The sequence below is a fragment of the Drosophila ananassae genome, chromosome 2L, assembly GCF_017639315.1.
Source record: "Drosophila ananassae strain 14024-0371.13 chromosome 2L, ASM1763931v2, whole genome shotgun sequence".
Lineage (NCBI taxonomy): Eukaryota > Metazoa > Arthropoda > Insecta > Diptera > Drosophilidae > Drosophila > Drosophila ananassae.
Genome location: NC_057927.1, coordinates 3,228,501 through 3,245,882, shown reverse-complemented (window position 1 = coordinate 3,245,882; position 17,382 = coordinate 3,228,501). Strand labels below are relative to the sequence as shown.

Below are 17,382 nucleotides of genomic sequence, written 5' to 3'. Positions count from 1 at the left end.
GGTTTGCTTGACCCCCGAAAAGCAACTCCAACAAATTTTGCCAAAAAGGTGAACATTAAAAAATCATGAAATCTCTATGAGGCCGAGAAGAAACAAAAAAGAAATGGCTGAAATACGGAATGTGATGATATTTCTTGGGGGCTTAAAATAAGAGCATAACAGAAAATTCAAGCCGTACAAGAAAATCTCCAGAAGATAGATGGGAAAACCCCCTGGGTTATATCCGATTTACTTTTTTTATTATCTGACCGAAACATGGCACTGAAAAAATGTAGGAACATCTTTTTTAGCTTTTAAGTTTCTTGCGCCTTCTAGTTAAATATAAATGTGTGAAGATTTTTATATCAGTGTAACAAAGCACTTTGATTCTGTCGACACGCGCCTGCCTCTCCCGCCCAAAGAAAATCCTCTGGCGCAGCGTGATTCATTTTGAATCCCTGGCACACGCTCACCACTCTCAAAACCTTAGACAGATATCAGAAAACAATACAAATCCATGGCGTACAAATATAAACATTATTTAAATGTTCTCAAAAATATGCTACGGCAAAAAACAAAAGCAAATCAGAGCCGAATGAAGGCAGGAGAACACAAATGTAAAGGCGGCAACAATAAAAAGTGGGACAATGCCGGGGCAAAGGCGAAAACAAAAATCAAATAAATGGCAATTTAATACACTCAACATGCCATTTCATAGCTTTGGTTGTTGGTTGTTGCTGCTGTTGTTGGTTTTTTGTGGAAATTGTTATTGAAGCAACATAAATTTGCCGCACGAGGCGTGTGGCGCTGTTATTTGAATATTGCAGCACAACAAAAGAGTTTCGAAGCCGGTCACACATGGATATGGCGGATTTGCCAAAAGGGTTTTGCGTCGATATAAACCAAAATTAAATAAAACGCACACACTTGCGTCCGGGTATATTGGGATCCTGCGCCTGTGTCGAATTGTTTGCTGGGCTGTGTGCGCGTTGTGTCCAATTTATTTTGTAAGCCGGCGAAAATGAAATAAAAAATCTGTTGACCAGCCGCGATTGCAAATGCGATAACAGCCGCACAAAAGGACACAAAAGGACACCCACAGCCAGCACATTTTGTTGTGTGGCATACTTTTGGGCGCGCCGTAATTTGCTTTATTTAATTTTGGCCCGTCGTAAATCTGAGCAATCAGCGCCAGAAGACAAACAGCGGCTGGATCGCCAGGACATATCCAGCCCAATAAATTAGCATCAATTAAGGTGCTCAATGGGTCGAGCCATTCCAGATGCCCAGATGATTCCATTTGATGCGGGCGGCTCCCTGGTCCTTCCCAGAAACACAGAAACACCCGCACTCAGTCAATTGCATTTCCAAGTTCTTGTTGCATTGTCCGTCATGCAAATGATAACTAATTAAATGCGGATGGGAAAGCTGCCGTTTGTGTTGTCCTTCCTCACAGGACAGGGTAGGATGGCAGTGCTGTCTACGATGTCTGCTCTGTCGCCTGCAAAGTTGTTGGAGCGTTGTGTCAACTTCTTGCACAGATAATGAGTTAATGAGTTTGTCAAAGTTGTTGCAGCAAAACTTGGCCAAGACGGTGACGAGGGGTTGCAGCAGATGGTGGCCCAAGTGGCACAGAATACTGAACATCAGAGGCATCGGGTATGTTTGCCAACCAAACTTGGCAAAGGATTAATGTGCGTGTATAGTATAGTAGGCACTTGGCATCTAATAAAGCCATTTCATTAGCATCAAGCATCTTTCCCCCCAGTTTCCCAAAGAAAAACTAACATTTGATATGTACGTTTTATTTTTTTTCAGACCTTAATAAAATGATAGTTATACGTTGTATTTTTTGATTATTTTTGTGCATACCTTTTTTAAATCTCAAAACGATTGCATGTAAGTCTCATTCTATTTTGCACTCATTGATTAATTCATAAAATAAAAGCTCACCCACACAAATATGAATTATGAAGTCGTAAAAATGTAACTAAAGGCAGTAGGGCAACAACAAACAAAAAGATTTATAAGGCCTTGAGCCTACGAATGCGGGCCAGGGACAAAAATATATATAAATATATTTATTATACACATAATGCATATACATATATAGAAATACACTTTTCAAGGCACAACTTCAATTGTGCCAATAATTTCGAAATTTATGGCTCAACTTCTTGATATCGCATTGAAATTTTACGCACTACTTGCTGCAACCGGAAACTTTGACAATAAGCGGCAAAGCCAAAAGCGCCAAATCCAAAGCCAGAAAGCACATAAAACAAAGCAAACGACCGGGCCAACAGTGGGTCACACACATTTTATGAGCCAACTCAAGACCGAGAGCACTTAAACCGCAACAAAGTTGTATGTGTTTTGACGGAGATCTCTTCAACTAAACCAACAACAACACCCACCACATAAAATCGGGCGCTACCGCCTTTATGTGAATACTTTTCACAAATTTATTTATTCAACTCGTTGCCTTTTTAGGAATATTTAGTGGTACTAAACTAATAAATGCCCTGGCCATGTTTTAATTAAGACATATCCCTTGATTCGGCCAAATTTGCAATTGAAGTGGGATTTAAATTCGGCCGAATAAATTTGTACGGCCATCGATAGTCGTAGTAATAAATATGATTTGGAAATGATTTAATTGCAGGCTGGTCAATAGCTCGTTTGGTCAATAGCTACTATTAATTTAAGTGGGCATAAAGTGGGGGGCAAGGAAGGAAAAGTATTTCCAATAAAACAAGTGGCTGCCGGTTGGTTATAATTTTAATTAAAATTTTCTGCTTTGCCGCAGAAACATTTCATTAGGGACATTTTCGACATTTCAGAGGCAGCCATAGAGATAAGAACGGCCAACTAGAGTCCATGCCGCAAATGCGGCGAGGGGGCATTTAAGGGAGAGCAATAAGGCTTTAAGTCTGTTTCGGGCAGAGATTGACACCGAGGGACTGGGGCGAGGGGCCGCCAAACATTTCAATTTCATGTGCTCGCGTTATGAGCGCTTAATGAAGCCGCAAGCATTTCAACTTGCCAACCGCATAAAGTCACACGCCCAGCTCTTGCCACACCCCGCCCCTCGTCCGGCAGATGGCAGTTTATTAGCCAATTTGAGACAAAAGCTGCGACAGGCCACTCCAACCCGTCCTGTGTCCTGCGTCCTTCCGCCTGTGGTGCGTTTTATGTGCTGCGATGAATTCTGGCGGCGTTTTTGCGAGGCTGCCATTCATTTAATGGCCCGCCCACACACACACAGTGAAAACCCAAAGACAGACAAAAGGGGGTTGGAGGCTGGCCACGCCCCCACTAAAAGTGCAACTGTTTAAGTTGCGGCAAAAGGATCAAAGTTCCCAGTTACCAGTTCCAAGGCTGCCCCACCTTCAATGAAAACCGTGACAAGTGTTTGACTTTGTCTCTGGTTTTCCACCCTCCATCCAGAGACATTTCCACGACTTTCCCTGCTTTCCCCAGCTTAGTAAGTGGCACTTTTCCGCCCTGGCATAGTGTTAATTATACGTCTCGTTGACCGTGCTATTGGAGCTCGGTTTTGGCTTGAAAAGTATAAAACTTTGTCATACTTAACGTTCACTTTATGGGATCTGCCGGAAGGATTCTTCTTGACTATTCCTTGGCTTTGACTTCCTCTTGTCTTGGTTACCAAGCACTGTTCAAATTTTCACTTTTAATAATATCTCTTTAATTCTGTTTTCAGGTATGTGCTTGTTGCGACTCTCAAAGCGGACTAATAGGTAAAATATTAATTAAATTACTTCGCATGTTGGCCACAAAGCCACATTTGCCACAGTCGGGCCAAATATTTGACAAAGCCTGCTGAGCAGTGGGTAGCCACAGGAATCCAGGTTCCTGCATCCTGCCGATGTCGAAATGCAAATCATTCAGAAGAAGGCTAAGAGACTGCAAATTACGAAACAAACCCGAGCAGAATGCCAAAACCATTGAGACAAAAGCGTTTCCCTCCTGCAGTTAATGTGCACAAGTCTTTCTGGTTATTGTATCTTACAATTGGATTCAACAGAGCTATTCCAGCAATTCAATTTAATTTTTAAAACAATTATTCGTTAAATTTATTGGCTTTTTTAACTTGCATGAACAGTGTTTTAAATGTGACTCTTCATTCATGAAACTGAAGTATTTTTGGTTCCAAATCACTTTTTCTTGTACCCTTGCATCTCTAAATTTTATTCATCTAAGGCAGACATCAACAGCTTTTTGCACTTTGCTGAACACACTCGCACACTGCTGTTCAATCATTTATTATTATTAAATAATTGAATAAATGAAGAAGCGAGGCACTGCCACACTTCGGGATGCTTTGTGTGCGAAGTAGCTAAATTTATTATGCACTGCGGCTGCTTTTGCCTTTGCTTTGGATGCTGTTGCGGTTAATGAGACTGCCAGCCTGTGGCAAGGACTCCTGGTGGTCCTCCATACCACCAATATCCCCAGCCAGATATCCTTCCCGCACGTGGCATCCACCTGGGACATTTTCTGCAGTCTGGCGTAGTTTGTGGGGCTTCTATTCATTAGATTGCATAATCTTCTACAGCCACCCAGTGCTATGTAAGTAATATTTCATTCTGTGAGTGTATGGCCTTAATTATTTATGGTCCAATGTTACATATAAACACACTCTGGCTCGGAAAGGAAACTTGCAATTTTGGTCAAATAATTGAATATTTAAGTTTCAACCAAGACGGCTGGATACATAAACTTGGCCATCACCTAATATTTATTGGTAATAGAGAGCTAGTATATGTATTTGCGAACCTATAATCACAAGATAAGGCAGCTGTTGGCTCTGTTTTCATTTCTCATGTTATTTTAATGAAGTGAATGTGATGTGTGTTTATTTTGAGACACATTCTAAGCCTTTGTCGGATGCCATTAATATAGATTGCCAATTTTAAAGTTGTTTGCTGCCACTCCTAGGCGCGAAGTCTAAAAATATTCATAGAATGAGTGGGCTTTGGGGGTGTCCCATTTCATATGCCATCAATGTGTCGAGCTAAATTCGAAAGCTTCTTAAAAACTTGAACTCAGAACTCAGAGCTCAAAACTCTGGCCCGCAAAATATGATACAAAAGCTAAGCACACACGACGGGGACAAAACCTTTCCACACACGAGCATACACATGCGGGCTAAAATCGAAAATATGAAATGTGAAGTGGGCGGAGACTCTAGAAGGAAAACATTCAAATCGTTGCAAAAATCAGGCCAAGCTCGACCTGCGCACTCTTTTCGGGAGGAAAAGCGGGGTCCTGGTCGGATGGGATACGGATACGGATTGGGGTTTCTGGTTTGCCGCAGCCACAGTGCGGGAATATCTATGCCACTCCACATATTTTTGTTTATTTTCCAGGTCTTTGGGGAAGCATAAATAATAAGCAGCTGCAATTGCCATTGGAAAAGCAGAAATTCGCAGTGTGTGTGGCCACGTTAAATATTTATTCACTGCGTTTGCGGATATGGCGTCAAAAACATTATGCAATAATTTCTGATGCGGATATCCTTTGTATCCGTTAGCTGATTAAACAACAAATGACAATCTACACAATTTAAAATAAATAAAATCGTATAATCCATAAAAGACTTGAGCTTTACGATATGAACCTTTTTTGACAAAAATTTTAAAAATTTCCAAAACTGTGCTCGTAATTGCATTCCCTGGGTTGACACCCCCAGGCACTTGGGTACAAGCCTTGTCTGGGCTCTTCACAATGCCGGAGGCGTGTCTGCGCCTTAATTATGCTGCAAACTTGCCACACTCGATACTGCTGGCGGAGACGGCAAGCCATTGGATAGTAGTAGCATTTATAAGCGTATGCTCTGCCCACAATTAGCAAAAGTTGCTGCAGGTGTTTTATGCACAAGTTTCCCCTGCCGACGGGAGAGTCCTTGGCCTATCATCGTCCTGCCTTTTGTCGCCCTTCTGCTCCAATATTCATCCTGACACTGCGGCTATATCCGTATTTTCATCGGACCCCCTCCTTGGCCTGTCACATAATGAAACTTGATTTAGCTGACAGCAAAAAGTCACGTACAATGGTGCGTATTAGTAATCTTGTGTTAACTTTGTTAGCAACCACTTGAGCATGTCGCAACGGAAAAACTTCCATCTATACCTACGTACTATATATAGTATATACATTCTGTACATAGTAAAATGAAAAGAATGGCAGAGACTGTTGAAAATACACAAGTGTTTTAGTGTGCATCCTAACTGGGTTAGTGCATAGTTTCATAAACTTGACCAAGTTGATTGAAAAGAGAGACAGACCAAAATGTGGCAATGCCGCATGCTCGACTTTAAATGAAAATTAAATTGTATGAAGACTTAATTTAATATCGGAGTAGATGGCACTTTTCAAAGATAACAAAGTGGCCCTTGGCATTTATTTTTTTTTTAATGGCAGGATACACAAAATCATTGGTTGGGCTCACCTTATTTACCTAATTTCTTATTTACTTATTTCGTTTGGAGATCTTGGACTTTCCCTTTATTGATCCTATTACCATTGGATCGTTAACATTTCTGGGTCTGCATTTACGAGGACTCAAGGACATACTTCCTTCTATACCTTTCAGTACGAGGGGCAATTGCATGTGGGCAGTAGCATTTTGTTGCCGGTGCTTGTCTGGCGTAATTGCTACACGCATTCAACGTCCGTTTCACTGCCTGCCCACTTGCTTTTGAGCTAATAGAATTAGAACATAAACCGCTTTATTGTCTGGACTTATATGTGCCACACACAGATACCCACACACACACGCACTTTAGCGCAACAAAGCATTTTATGACGACTCGCTGATTTGCCAGCCACGGAAATTGACGCAAAACTTTGGGCCTGGATGTACGTCATTAAAGTCAGCGCATGGTTTTGCATATGTGTGTGTAATGCGTGTGTGTGAATGGGCGGAACTGGGCGGGGCTAGGCTGGTCAAGACATAAAAAATAGAACTCATTTCGGGAAGGAAAATTGCGCGCTCAGTTGACGCACTGCAGGTGCGGCACATTACACAAGGGGATTTGCCCTACCTTTTTTGGAGGAAGTCGCTCTTTATGACTGTTAGGCTGGCTATGCTTGGCTGGCCAAAAAAGTATAGGGAACTGAAAGGTATTAAAGCACCATGTGTTAGGTCCCCACAAAAATAAAACGTTTAAAAATAACACAAGAGCTAATCCCTTTCAGGCTTTGCATCTAATATTCCAACCTCATTAAATCTTTTCTGAGGCTTGAGATTTAAGTACTAATCCATAATGGATGCTAAAGCCCCTTGTATTAAAGTATAAAAAGTATTAATGTATTAAAGTAGTCTAAACTATTAAGATATAGTCCTTACTAATTATCTAAACGGCCTGGCCAACTTTAAACTTAAAATTAGATTAATTTACGATGTTCGAGAAGAAGAAATATGTGATGTGCTTAGAAAATTAAGTTTATTGATGAATACGTTTTTTGCGAAATAATTGGGAGAAACTAAATAAGGGCGCAGGAAAAAATTATCCACCCTTGCAGTTAAGCTGATGGATGAATGCTAAGGGGTCGATTTACAAGTCGTTTAAAGTATTCCTCTCAAGATCCCGCGGAAAATTTTACTAAAATTAAAAAAACAATTTCGTTTTTAGATTTTGATGCAGACTGATGGAGAATCGATATACAAATCGTTTAAGGTATTTCGCTCAAGAATCGGATGGTAATTGGCCGAGATATAGACATCCCTGTAAGCCATGTTGTCCTTCCATGCATGTCATAAGTTTAGAAGGGGATACCCCAGGAAATTTAACAAAAAAATTAAAAAATATTTCGTTGTTCGTTAAGGTATTCCGTTAAAGAATCTGATGGAAACTGGCCGAGATATAGACATTGCTGGGGCCAAATTGTCACTTAGGCCTTATACAACCTTTTATAAAATATATATATTTTATACAATTGCAGATGTCTATTTCACTGCGTTACTCTTTCACCTATAATACCCTCTGCAAGGGTATAAAAAAAAGAAAATTAACAGAGCAGTAGGGAAATTGGCAAAATCAAAAACCGGCCCGAACGGCGAGGCTAACAAAAACAACTTGGGAGCCTTGAAAGCGCAAAGGAAACGGAGGCAAATTGTAGAAAAAATAGCATGTACCAAGCAAACTTAGGTCCTTGGCCTCAGGGAATTAAATGGAAAGAGCAGGAACGGCCTGAGAAGCAGAAAAAAACAGAAGCTCGCCAGTAATTACGGGGGAAATTGCAGGCAAAACATTGCTGGTCTTTAAGGAAGAATAGATGCCAACAAGGTTGACAAAGTTGAAAAAATAAATTTGGGTTTCCGTTTCTATTTGATATGCTCAGGAAAATATGCTTGGTCCATTATTTTTTTCCTTTATAAGAGGTCTGTTTCGAAAATTTATGTACATTTTTTTATGATTTTAGTTCCTGTGATAACACACACACCGCCACCCACCAAAACGCACACATGCACATCCCGAATCTGGAGCGTGAAAAATCAGCGACACTTGTGCTCCCGTCGGCTTGTTAGCCATCAGCATCTGTTGCCGTGGAATGTCGACAGTGCCCCAGAAACAGCCCCCAGGCTCAGTCAACGGCTCTCCAGCCCTCGACTCCATTTTTTTGCTGCAATATGTGGGTGGACTGGGGGCTCCAAAGGGACTTGCTTGGCGGGATGGATGGTTGGAAAGCTGCGCTAACAAGATTCGACATTTGAACGAGAGTAATCCATCAGCTAACGTTGAGTACAGAAATGGATTAAGAAGAAGTGTGCAAGAGTGTGTGTGGGTGTGGGTGGCATAGTGGGGTAGGTTTCAGTTTCATATCCTTCGAAAAAGCTTCCTTGCCCTTTTTTAAATCGCTTTTAATGTGCGGCATTTGGGTTCGCTTTTTTTTGATACTTCGCTGCTGTTGCTGCTGCCACTGGAATCTGCTTCATTTTTCACAATGGAATGAAAGTTCAATTATTTGATTTGACAGGCCCTGCCAGGAACTGCCATCAAAGAGCGAAGGCACCGAGCAACAGATTTATTTGCACACAAACAGGCGGATCCGCTGCCACAACATATTTTATATTGAACATGACTTTGACTGCACAATTGAAGTGTAATTTATTAACTTTTTCCATGGGAAATGGGATTCCATGATGAACTATCAGATCGATAAAGTAATTTCTAGAAAAAATAGTAAAGTTAATCCAAACTTTTTAAATTCTGTATATACATCCAATTTAGCCAACAAATTTATTGTTTAGGTGTAAAATATTTGATTAAGTTTGAAATTAAGGTAACATACTCAAGTCCTGATATCTTTTCCATTTCTACCCTCATGTGTGTGTGAGTGGCATATATTTCATGACTTTGGTTTACGATAAAGGCAAACCCATAAACAACACACTCAGCTGGTTGATAGTCCATAAGCCCCAATGCCACACATCGCAGCTGAAATCCACAGCCGTATCACCGCATCCCCAGCCCACATCCCTTACCTTAAGCAAGGTCTGAAATGGCTAAAATGCTTTGGCAACAAATTTTAATGAGCGAGCTCAGCCCATCTGCGGGTTCATTTTTGGGCTCAACCCGCATGAAAATAAAATTCCCTCCTGCGGTTTTCTAACCAGATACAAAAACTGTTGGATTTTATTTGTTTTGTGGGCGATAAGTGGTTGACAATGTAGATTTTGCTTTACAAACAGTAAGCCGAAAGCTATAAAATAAATTACAATTTGAATGGAGATGTTCTGTCTGTATGATATTTCACTCGAGTCCCTAAACTCTAGTAATCCAAAATAATTCATTATAATGATAAAAAATTATAAAGCATTTTTCATGATGAATTGAGTGATGAATTTAGTAATTCACAAATCCTGGTTAAATATTTAAAGCAGCTCCCAAGTCCGGCTAGAAGGTAAACACATTCGAGACTCATCCATTTCCAGCGAGTCAAAAGCCCCCTCCTGTCGCATCCATCCCAATCACACAGCCAATAGAAATTCCAAGTGTGAGAACCAATTTGCGACTATTAAACGGGCACCAGAAACACAAGGAGCCGTAGTATAAGCCAGAAGGAAAGAACGAAAACGGGGCAGTCTGCTGTGCAATGCATTTTGTGTGGGGGTTGGACGATTCAGAACAGATTTGAATGGCAGCAAAGCCAAAACGAGCAGTCAAGTGCCATGTGTGCTTGGATATGTGGAAGCCAATCTCGGCAGGCGACTGGTAGAGCGACTACGAGTTCAGCTACGAGTACAAATTGCAGTACTTGTATCAAGATACATTCGAGGAACGACTGTAGCCAGTGAAGCAGAAACTTTGAATTGTAAAGGGGCCGAGTCAATAGCGAAGAATCCGAAAAGCGGAGGAACGGAGACTCGAAATATTTGCATAGGTGGTGGCTCCCCCATCTCCCGCATCTTTGTTGTTCCATTTTCCGTGTTTGCCTTCTGTAGCATATTGATATGCTTTGGGCCTTTTGTCGGCACTAAATGCCAGGCAAAACGCCAAAGGCAATCAAAATCCGCTTCCTCAGATGCGTTGCCTAAATACTTAAACGCCGGGTCCTGCGCAGCACAACTTGTGCCTTTTTAGAGGGTTGTAGTCGCACCTACATAGTTCCACTTTGACATTTGTTTGACTTTGCCAGTTGCCGTTACACAAAAGCTAGCAGCTCCGTCAAACTTGTGTGCATTTTGGGGAAGACTTTGAGGGCCAAAAGCCAGAGCAAAAACCTAGCCGCGGCTTTGGCAAATTTAACTAAAGTCTACACCCTGAAACTAGGGAATCATAGTTTGGACGGAGTAGAGTAAGGTTAAATAACTACACAATATCTTAGAAGAACAATATTTTAGTTTATTAAAGTTTATTTTAATATACCAAGATATTGTATTTCAACATTGTTGCATTTCATGAAAAATCTTTATTATTTTCTTGAGTGCATTTAAATGACTTCTTTTGCATATTAACTCAAAGGGTGTGGGTGACTTCGCTGCCACTAGCCTGCATTGCATTGATGCGTTACCAACCGTTGTGAGCACACATTAAAAAGCACACATTCTGACATTCATGGTGGGGGTCACGGATTGCGTATACGCCCCTTATGCTCGTCTTATGCGCGTTTTCCACCTGCTTGCTTGTTAGGCAAAAACTGTTTGCTGCCGGTGGAAACTAATTAAAATATGCACAACTTGCCAAAATACTTAAAAGCAACACATGGGGATCCTGAAGCGCAAGTCGCCAAAGGAGGCAGACTCCTTGTTCTTGTGGGTATGGTATGAGTGGGAATGCATGTGGCATGCAGAAAATGTTGGTAAACGCCGCTTGTGCAGTTTTTTGTAATTTTCCACTCAACAGATTTTCCTGCTTCCTGCCTTTTCCGCCATTTACAAAAATGTTGAGGGAATGGGGGGAATGGGCGTGGCACGCTCTTTTGTGGGAGCTGCTTTAACAGCAAATAGTTTATTTATGTGCTTATTCTTCGTTATATGTGCTTGTTCATTTTTGTTTTGCCTTCATCCGAAAAGTGGGAATTAATTTAAATTTCGGTCTTGGGTTATGCTTAGTTTCAGCCAGGAGTGCGAGACTTTATGGATGGAAGCTTTAGTGGGATATGTGCATAAAATATCAATGTGCAGGCCACAATGACATCGGCTTCCGTATTAAGTACCATGTTATGCTCGAAATATTGCAGCAAAGAGAATTTCCAAATTGGTTTCAGTATTCAAAGAAGCCTTGGTTGGAGCGTTTTTCGAAAGTGTCTGTTATTCGGTGCCTGGATGCCGATTGCCTCCACATCTTTCTCCGGCTCCTTGCAAAGCAAATAACCTCCTCACCTTGTCGGCTGTGGCCTTAGGCAAAAGTCGTCTGCTGTTTTTGCGCCAAAGTTTTAACTAATTTTCTTGTTTTCGTGCCAGGACACCAAACAAGCCAACCCAAATAAAAGCCAAAACTTGCAGAACAAATTCACGTTGAACTTTTTTCCGTGCCACACAGAAGAACAATTAAAAAGATTTGTTTTCATGCTTTGCAGCTAAAAATTTTGTTGAATTTTGTTTTCAGAAGCAAAATTGCATGCATTTGTTATAAGAGATCTCTGAATTGGGGCATTCAGTTTTAAAGCCACCTGCTACACGATAATTTAATTGAATGTGCCAGCGGAGAGTCGGGCCAGTAATTAAAGTCAACGCTTTGGGATGAGCTGGTCCGGATGGGGGCGGAGACGTTCAAATTAAGCCGAAACAATTTCGGATGCCTTTGTTTATGCCACTGCCATTACGCCCTTCCTGCCGGGCCTAAAGCAGGAGTGAACTGAGCCAGCCAGCGGCGGCATCAGGCCACTTGACGCCTAATGACCAATTTAATGGGGAGGCGGAAAGCTACAGTCACCATACCGGCCAGGCACATTGTGTCCAGAGAACATTTGCAAATGAAATGGCCTGAACAAGAGAGAAATTGGAGGGAGCAAAGGGACAGGGGTATAGGGGAGCGCAGCAATTCGACCGCCTGCCGATTACCTGTTCGGGGTTGTTAATTAAGTTTAGCTAGCCTAAATGTTATGGCAAAGTTTTCTATTACCGAGCCGAGACGATTCGAGTGAGTCGGGCACACGTCCCTTAATGAGGCACGTAGGCGTATATGAGTAACGCAGTCAAACAGGTGAATTTACGGGACAGACGACGTGACACACTGGAATCTGCCACTCAGACAATGGGGCGTATGCGTAATGCCCCGGCTACATCATCCTTAATTATGGCCCAGCTCTGGCTGCTGGGCACTTACTTCTCATGCCATGCCAATGCTAAGACTAAAATATGTATGAATCTCAATTGAGTTGCGAATTGAAAAGTAGTCCGGCCAAAATGTTGGCTCCTACAAATTTCGTAGCCAAAAGTTACTGAACCAACACCAGCTACAACTTGGCTTAACATGTAATACCATCCGTAACCCAGAAGCTGCCCCCTCCTATCTATGAAATTCGAGACTTTTTCTTGCCGGTGCTCACAACTTTCACTGCTTGAAAGTTTTCGCACATGAGCTTCAAATTGCGCGTATCCCCCCCCGAGGGAAGTGTGAGGGAGGAGGACCGAACTGAAATCGAAAATTGTTTGCCAAGCGAAGCGCTTAGCTAAATGTCTTCCGTGCCAGTTCCCCATTGGGAGGATGTCGATTGTTGTAGCAGCCACCAGAGCATCAACGGAAGAAGGACGAAGGAGGGTGGGCCAAGGCAAAAACGAAGAAGTGGCGGCCAGGTACGGGGAATCAGGATAAGAAGCTAGAGCTGTGGGCTCAGGATAAGAGGGACCGCTCGGAGCAGCCCAGGTGCACTTCTCGCCTAACCATTAAAAGGAACGACAAGTGAAAACGTCGAAATATACATTGAAAAAAATATATTTTCAAGTTTACAATAATAATTGGGATAATTCTGTTCAATAAAGTGCTCAAATGATAGAAAAATGAAATGTGATCCTATCAAAAATCCCATTCTTAAATCCCAAAATTACTTGAAATAAATCTCAGTATATTTTGGCAGAGTTCGAAAGTTGTAGAGCTCGTACCGAGCCACATGGCTGTATTTACATGCAGACAATATGAAGCAGTCGTATATGTTTATAACATCCGCAAATTGTTGAAGATAACAATTATTGTGCATTGAAAGCAAAGCCATGGGAGTGAAGCCAAAATAGGGAGTGGGGCAGGCGGCGGAATACTGGAGCAGTGGCAGCCGGAAATGACAGTTTACGGAAACACACAAAGCCAACAAGGACACCAGTGCCAGGACGGACACAAAAGCCAAGTCCAAATAACCTGGAGATGTGCCATTAGGTTGGAAACTACACATACAGACCCTCAATTTTCGACCCAAGTTGTGGTTAAGCAGATTTTTTTTCGTCGTGTGCTGTGAATTTTGCAACTTGTCTGGGTATAACTATATCACCTTTATGGCTGTTGTCTCCCCAGGTGTTTCTCATTAGTGTAACAGGCTTTCCAATGCGGTTAGGTTGAGATTGTGCAGATTGAAATATTGCCAGCTGAGCTTCCGACTCAACAGCATGCGGTCGAATCTTAATTAGAAAAGACAATGACGCATTTAGTTTTAGACAAAAAATAATTTAATAATCAGTTTTTCCCTCAAATCAGTGATGTCTCTTGCAAAAGTAAACAAAAGTTGAAAGGAAAAGCATGTCTCCATATATATCTTGTTTATATTTTTAACCTAAAGTGATACTATTTCTAATTGATGCCCATTGTCTGGCTGAAGGACTTGGCCTTTCTAAGCCAAATAAAGCCTTCATCCTTGAGTTTTTTCCATCATTGCCTTGTTGAAAGGTCAATGCGGCTCGACTGTCTTGGCTATTGTTTTTCCTGCGTTTATGTAACTCCATCCCGGGTTGACCTTGCATTATTTAGACAGGATGATATGCCCTTGCATATTTATAAGGCGGAGCGAAACAAGCAAATGTATTAACTAAGTGGGCAAAAACAAAGGCCGAAAGCGAAACAAAATGCCCGGGATGGAGGAATGCTCCTTTGACCGCACACACACAAAGGATCCGGTCCTGGTCCGGCTACATTGTCATATCACCAGCAACGCCCTCATTGAGTAAACATTGAGTCAACACTTCCGCCGAGATAACATCAACATGGCGCCAACATTATGGAGGGCCGAAAGCGATGGCCAAATAGATATTCCATTGCAGATAACATGAGCCAAAAGACAAAAGCGAGGACAACACAAAAAAAAGAGGAAATGGGAAGCAAGATGGGGAAACCAAAGCGCTTAGCTCTTGGCCAGCGATTTTTACCCAATAAATTATTTTATCTGCCATTTCGGCCAAACAAAAACAAACACTGGCTAAGTAGAAGTCGTGGAGCGAAGGCCCTGCCACGTGGCATAAAATGGAATTAGGAACGCATTGGCATACGCAGGGTGGCCACAGAAAAAAGGCGCAGAATAGCGGTGGCTGTTTATGAAAACGTCATTAAAATACCCCAAAGAGCAGCTAGCTTCCTTACACAACTACCGAAAGTAATCCCCGACAAAGCCAAGAGCGCTAGTTCGGCGTGGGTGAAAATTAATTAAGACTAACACGCTCAGTCGGGATGAATATTTAGGGGCATGTGTCCTTTGGCATGTGCGGTGCAAATTGATTTTCATTTAAAACTGTCCCCCCAAGTGAGATGAACTGGAATGGTGATAATAATTTGAAAAAAATAATTCAAAAAGGTTCCAATTCTTAGATTTTTAAAATATTAACAGTTGTAAAAAATTATCTACTATAGTTATAATATTTATATAAACAAAATGTTTGTTTTTATCCTATTAGGATTTTGCCAAATAACCAAAATTTCGCTAAATAATTCCCTATCTTTCTCACATTAACGTACTTTGCCTTGCGCCGCTTTCCTCATTATATAGTCGGGCTGGCTTAGGGGACGGATACGTAATGTCTTTGCTTTCCAATGTGTGCGTGTTGTTGCCTACGTCATTGTCGTCAATTATTTTTGCATGTGTGGCACAACCTAATGGCGTAATGTTGCTTTAATATCATTATTTAGCCATTTGCCATTTGGTGACCCCCAAGGCAAAATTATTTTATGCGACGCCGAATAACGAATTTAATTTGCGAGTTTCTTGCCAAGGCCAAGCCAAGCAAACCAAAAATGGAACACCGTTGCGAAAAGTCGATGGGTGGCAGATCTGACAAGGCCCAATTATTTGCCAATATTAAACGATAATTTATTTCTAACTCTGCCGAAAATTTGCCTTCGAAATTCGTTAGCCGCGAGCACAAAATTTATTCCCATACATGGGAAAGCGTAGAATTGTAAAATCGGAGGGAAATTAATTTTCCATGCATTTGCCGGGCGCAATTGTGCGAGAAATTTATTGCTTCAGCTAATGTTTGGCCCAAGGATAAATGTGTATCTGTGTGTGATTTGGTATGGGTGTGTGGCAGTGTGTGAGGTGCAGCCAATCGAAGGATTCCAATCGTCAAAGAACTTTGCATAATTTAACTTTTTCAAATTGAATTTTTTCCCCAGATAATATTTTAAATGTTGTCCTTTAGAAGGCCTTAATATTGCGCGTTTTAAAGACGAATCAATTTTACTGCTACGGCCAATAATAATATTTTAGATCCTGCAACGCTTGAGTAGAGAAAACTATTTTCTTTGTCTTATTTTGTTTTTAAATTTGCAGGAGGATTATAATTTCCGCCAAGTATTTTTATCCCCTCCACTTTCGAGAGGCGCTTTCCTTTATTTTTTCCCGTTGACTTGTCAGTTGCGCTCTTGCTGATGAAAGCCAGTTTAATTTCTGACGCTGCTGCTGGGGAAAGGCATTGTTTTTAGCATTTTTGCCGGCGAAGGGCGGAGCCCTGCCAAGAGTGGCGGGAAGTTATGTACTCTTATATATATAAATAAGAAATGTGGTAGTTGCTTGGCTACGCAAAGCAAAAAATTATAAGCCTTTGTTTGTTGGATAGTCAACATAATGAAACCCTAAAACGCAGAGGAGCACGCAAAAAGGAGATAGCCCATTAAGGCAATGAAGAGGCGGCAGTCGGAGGACCATGATAAAAAGCCGGAGAGTTCCTTTCCGAATATTATTATCTGGAGACGAACTCTGACATGCAAAATGCATTTGGCTAAGCTAAAAACGTAGTTAAAAAGTCGCATTATTTTCCATCACTTTGCAAAGTTCACCATCCCACTTAATGCATTGTTTTTTATTTCTTCTTTGGTTTTAACTCTTTTGCAGATTGCATTTTTCGCTCATATTTTCCTTTAGCAAATTTCTTGCATTTCTGCATAAATTTGCATGAAAAATTACAGTTTGAGTTGGTCCGAGTATCTGTCTCTTCTTTGGACTCTTCTTGTTTTTATCGGATAATGCTTCTGGCAAAAACTATGCTATTTCTCAGAGTGTCTCGGGATATGCAGATAAATAAATTTCTTTCGCCTCGTATGCAGTCGGCGATATACATATAGTGTTTGCTAAAATAATTATCAAAAAAGAAAACGTCAGATAAATGTACGGCTCTTACCGTAAAAGAAAATAGCTTAAATCACAAACGTATCTGTAGGGCTTTATATGAGCATATTTTCATGGAAAAGGCAAAGCCAAAAAGCCATTTCCATCTGGCACTATCTGCTCTTCCTTTGCCCAGTTCTTGCATTGGTATTTTCATACCCACTTAACCAAGGGATGGCGAAGCAAGACAGTCATTTCAATAAACTCAAATAACAATGCCGAGGCAAGTAAGTCAGAAACATTTTCATTTCCATTTCCAGTCAGACAACTGCTAAACAATTTTCCTTCCTATCTCCAGACCCTTACAGCTTTTCCTTTGCATTCCTTTGCCTTTGGGCTTGGATTTCT

General features: G+C 41.3%; 1 protein-coding gene across 2 annotated transcripts in view; it reads left to right on the top strand.

The window, feature by feature from the left end:
- LOC6500074 (neuroligin-4, Y-linked) overlaps positions 1-17,382 on the top strand; it is a 65,543-nt gene that overhangs the window by 12,009 nt on the left and 36,152 nt on the right. The window contains exon 2 of one of the 2 annotated variants that reach the window (XM_014910887.2): positions 3,704-3,740. The exons of the other annotated variant lie outside the window; for it this stretch is intronic. The gene's annotated coding sequence lies outside the window, so the exon portion shown is untranslated. The remainder of the gene's footprint in view (positions 1-3,703; positions 3,741-17,382) is intronic. 2 annotated transcript variants of the gene reach the window in all.